Raw genomic sequence first — 5,427 nt, 5'->3', positions numbered from 1 at the left:
GATATGTATACATCTATAAACAGCAGTTTTATGTTGTTATTGAATGACAACCAACCTTACACTGACTTGCCAGTTGACTTGTTTGGGTGTGGATATTTTGGGTGTGGAGACCTGAGCTTGTTAATACATGTACTTGACTTTTGAGTATTATTTCATCCATATATGAGATTATTAGCTTTGAAGGATGCAGTCTGAGTGTCTCTCTTGCAATGTTTTGCTGATCCACCAAAAATTCATTCATCATTCCGATAGGATTTGTCGCTCTTCCTGTTTTTCAAGAGTCTCCAGAAAGTCTGCCGAGGGGTCAATAAGGCCTGCCAGTAGTAACAACTATTTGCCTTGTATCTATGGTGTGTCTTTGACTATAGTCACCGCAGTAACCAGCTAGTCTGATGTGAAGATAGAGCATTTTCTTGAAGTGGTTTTCTCAAAAACCCACTCAGCATTTGATCACCACTTGATCTTTATCATGAGATGAAGACATATCATCAATTACATGTGTATGGGGGACACTTGTGATTATATATTGCTCATTCATAATTATTTCAGCTTGCCTTGACTTAATAATTTTGTTGTTCTTGTTGTTTCTGTTGTTTGAAACTAAGGGAGACAGATAGTTTGCCATCTTTGAGAGTCCCACAACATTTTTCTTTACAAGTGGGGGTGTTTCAGGTGTTAGGCTAACCTGTTTGAAATTGAGACTTGTTTCATCTGTTACATAATTAACACAGGCATCTCCTTCCACATGTTGTCTTGTTGTGTACCTTTGGAGGAAATATATAGAGATTTGTCTTGTCTTAATATAAACAGTTTTTGTTAACATAACATTTTATGAATTTCTCATAATATTTGGATTATGTTTAAACAAAAGTTCATAAAAACATTAGCACTAATGCCAGTCGTCAACTTTATTATTCTATGACAATTAACTGGAACCATTCATATTAGCATTTTATTAACCAGGTTTTCAATTTTGAAAATCCTGGTTATTAGATTGGGGTATGGCGGGCGGATGGGCGGATGGGCGGATGGGCAGATGGGCGGATGGGCGGATGGGCGGGCGTCAAACGAAATTGTGTCCGCTCTGTAACTCTTCAACCCTTTGAAGAATTTTGATGAAACTTCAGACAAATGTTTACCACATCAAGATGACGTGCAGAACGCATGTTCCGCATGGCTGGCTCCAAGGTCAAGGTCACAGTGACATTAACATTGAAAATCCTGTCCGCTCTGTAAACTCTTCAAACCCTTTGAAGAATTTTGATGAAACTTCAGACAAATGTTTACCACATCAAGATGACGTGCAGAACGCATGTTTCCGCATGGCTGGCTCCAAGGTCAAGGTCACAGTGACATTAACATTGAAATCCTGTTTACATGATTTTAACTTGAAATTGTGTCCGCTCTGTAACTCTTCAACCCTTTGAAGAAATTTTGATGAAACTTCAGACAAATGTTTACCACATCAAGATGACGTGCAGAACGCATGTTCCGCATGGCTGGCTCCCAAGGTCAAGGTTCACAGTGACATTAACATTTGAAAATCCTGTCCGCTCTGTAACTCTTTCAACCCTTTGAAGAATTTTGATGAAACTTCAGACAAATGTTTACCACATCAAGATGACGTGCAGAACGCATGTTCCGCATGGCTGGCTCCAAGGTCAAGGTCACATGACATTAACATTGAAAATCCTGTTTACATGATTTTAACTTGAAATTGTGTCCGCTCTGTAACTCTTCAACCCTTTGAAGAATTTTGATGAAACTTCAGACAAATGTTTTACCACTATCAAGATGACGTGCAGAACGCATGTTCCGCATGGCTGGCTCCAAGGTCAAGGTCACAGTGACATTAACATTGAAAATCCTGTCCGCTCTGTAACTCTTCAACCCTTTGAAGAATTTTTGATGAAACTTCAGACAAATGTTACCACATCAAGATGGACGTGCAGAACGCATGTTCCGCATGGCTGGCTCCAAGGTCAAGGTCACAGTGACATTAACATTGAAAATCCTGTTTACATGATTTAACTTGAAATTGTTGTCCGCTCTGTAACTCTTCAACCCTTTGAAGAATTTTGATGAAACTTCAGACAAATGTTTACCACATCAAGATGACGTGCAGAACGCATGTTCCGCATGGCTGGCTCCAAGGTCAAGGTCACAGTGACATTAACATTGAAAATCCTGTCCGCTCTGTAACTCTTCAACCCTTTGAAGAATTTTGATGAAACTTCAGACAAAATGTTTACCACATCAAGATGACGTGCAGAACGCATGTTCCGCATGGCTGGCTCCAAGGTCAAGGTCACAGTGACATTAACATTTAACATTGAAAATCCTGTTTACATGATTTTAACTTGAAATTGTGTCCGCTCTGTAACTCTTCAACCCTTTGAAGAATTTTGATGAAACTTCAGACAAATGTTTACCACATTCAAGATGACGTGCAGAACGCATGTTCCGCATGGCTGGCTCCAAGTCAAGGTCACAGTGACATTAACATTGAAAATCCTGTCCGCTCTGTAACTCTTCAACCCTTTGAAGAATTTTGATGAAACTTCAGACAAATGTTTACCACATCAAGATGACGTGCAGAACGCATGTTCCGCATGGCTGGCTCCAAGGTCAAGGTCACAGTGACATTAAACATTGAAAATCCTGTTTACATGATTTTAACTTGAAATTGTGTCCGCTCTGTAACTCTTCAACCCTTTGAAGAATTTTGATGAAACTTCAGACAAATGTTTACCACATCAAGATGACGTGCAGAACGCATGTTTGCCGCATGGCTGGCTCCAAGGTCAAGGTCACAGTGACATTAACATTTGAAAATCCTGTCCGCTCTGTAACTCTTCAACCCTTTTGAAGAATTTTGATGAAACTTCAGACAAATGTTTACCACATCAAGATGACGTGCAGAACGCATGTTCCGCATGGCTGGCTCCAAGGTCAAGGTCACAGTGACATTAACATTGAAAATCCTGTTTACATGATTTTAACTTGAAATTGTGTCCGCTCTGTAACTCTTCAACCCTTGAAGAATTTTGATGAAACTTCAGACAAATGTTTACCACATCAAGATGACGTGCAGAACGCATGTTCCGCATGGCTGGCTCCAAGGTCAAGGGTCACAGTGACATTAAACATTGAAAATCCTGTCCGCTCTGTAACTCTTCAACCCTTTGAAGAATTTTGATGAAACTTCAGAACAAATGTTTACCACATCAAGATGACGTGCAGAACGCATGTTCCGCATGGCTGGCTCCAAGGTCAAGGTCACAGTGACATTAACATTGAAAATCCTGTTTACATGATTTTAACTTGATTTGGCAGTCAAAGGTCATATCATCTTTGGAGGTAATTTTAAAAAAGATATGATATATGTATTTTCATGTCTACTTTGTAACTTTGTTTTTCATTATACAGAATTATCAATATAATTATAGTGAACAAATTCTTCTGTGCTGAACTCGTCCTACATTTCTCAACGGATTTGTTTCAAACTTTCACAGAAGCTTTGTCATCAAGCACCCTGGGCACATATTGTCGGGGTTTTGTGATTGGATAGTTTTTGACCTAATTATGGCACTTTGTTTTTTCCTTATAACATAATATTATAGTGAACACTTCTTCAGTGGCAAATTCCTCCTACATTATTCATGTTTTACATTGCACATAGTTACATTGTTTGTTGCTTGTATTTGTATTTCAAAAATTACAACATATTTATCTACAATGGTGATAATTGAAAACCTGGTTTCATGGCATTGCCATGTTTCTTGTTTTGTTTGGAAGTGAAGCAAAAAAACAAGTAAAGGAGAGTAGGTGCCAATATCAATTACTGGTCTAATTGGTTAATGGAGCATGTTAGTAGAGGTTGAAGAGGATTTTGTACATAATTGACATGCCCGGGTATAACAGGTTCCCATCAGTACTGTATAAGTGGATATTTTCAAATTTTAAGATTTCAAAAGTTTTAAGGCATTTTGCACGTGAAGATGTTTTGCACATCCTGAATCTTTTCATTTTTGTAAAATCCACATGTCATGAAAATTACTTGTTCTGAAAATATAAATACAAATAGTATAAACTTCTTCAAACCTGTTGTAATATTTAACAGCTTTTTTGTATTATTGCATATTGCACTAGTATATATATAATTATGCCAATTTCACAGTATGTGTGAAAACTGGCTGTTTGCTCAATTGTCTGGAACTTTACCATTTTCATTATAACAAATAATTACTTTCCCACAATTACAACCACTGTGCTAAGTTAGTGTCATAAAACAGCGGTTTTACTTCCAGAATAATTCATAAAACGTCTGAGTTTGCTGTAAAACTGCAGCTTAAAATGTTAAGCAATAACTTCTTGTGGGCATTTTTAAACAAGACCTGGCCTTGAGGTATCAAACTTTTTCTGAGTTCTGTCTCAAATCTCAGGACATTGGTCATTGAACAATTTCTATGGCAGTTTCTGACTGATCAAATACCTGAGATCTGAATTTGAGCTTAGAGGATTTCTTTATAACCTCAGACCATATTCTTCAAAAACTTTGTTCACATCATATCACGTAATTATAGACTTTGATGTGAAGCTACTACCTAATAAGTCTTGGTTGTATATTTTGGAGCTCTTGGACAAAATGATGAAATTGAAGCATAACTGACAATTATTGTTAAGATCACATGTTTTGCTTTGAAATGAAAACCTCTGGCTGTCCTTCCATGCATTATTTCAGACACAGGCACATGGATGAACTGTCACTATTACCTTTAGCAAGCTTTAAAATATGATAAACAAGATCAACAAGGAAAGGCGGCGTTCAATAAACGCAACCCCAGTAAAAAAATCAGTGGAATACCACTGGAATACCGCTGGTATTCCAGTGGATTTTCAGTGGAATACCAGCGGTAAATTTTGGTGGTATTCCACTAAAAGTTTACCGCTGGTATTTCAGTGGAATTCCACTGAAAATACCAGCGGGTAAAACTTTTAGTGGAATACCACTAAATTTTTACCGCTGGTATTTCAGTGGAATTCCACTGGGAATACCAGTGGAATTCAACAAAAATTTTACCGATGTATTTCAGTGGAATTCCACTGAAATACCAGCGGTAAAATTTGTGGTATTCCACTAAAAGTTTACCGCTGGTTTTTCCAGTGGAATCCACTGAAAGAACCAGCGGTGAAACTTTGTGGTATTCCATTAAAAGTTTACCGCTGTTTCCAGTGGAATTCCACTGAAATACCAGCGGTAAATTTTGGTAGAAATACTACCAAATACAGAGCCGGACAGACAGTGCGATTTTAATATGCCCACCTTCGGGCATAAAAATCACTGGATATAGTAGTTGAATTAGTTTGAAAATACAAAATCATTCCAAAGAGCAGATATAATAGCAAATATTTATATAACATTTG

At 37.6% G+C, this 5,427-nt stretch overlaps 1 long non-coding RNA gene across 1 annotated transcript; it reads left to right on the top strand.

Moving 5' to 3' along the window:
• Positions 1 to 2,040: 2,040 nt before the first annotated feature.
• On the top strand, positions 2,041 to 3,353 carry LOC132755151 (uncharacterized). Its single transcript, XR_009629168.1, has 3 exons — positions 2,041 to 2,307; positions 2,488 to 3,123; positions 3,273 to 3,353. It is a non-coding gene; the product is annotated as an uncharacterized LOC132755151 (long non-coding RNA).
• The last annotated feature ends 2,074 nt before the right edge of the window (positions 3,354 to 5,427 follow it).

Source organism: Ruditapes philippinarum, unplaced genomic scaffold (assembly GCF_026571515.1).
Source record: "Ruditapes philippinarum isolate M1 unplaced genomic scaffold, ASM2657151v2 ctg782_1_1_1_1, whole genome shotgun sequence".
Taxonomy (NCBI): domain Eukaryota; kingdom Metazoa; phylum Mollusca; class Bivalvia; order Venerida; family Veneridae; genus Ruditapes; species Ruditapes philippinarum.
This window is presented reverse-complemented; position numbering and strand designations above follow the sequence as displayed.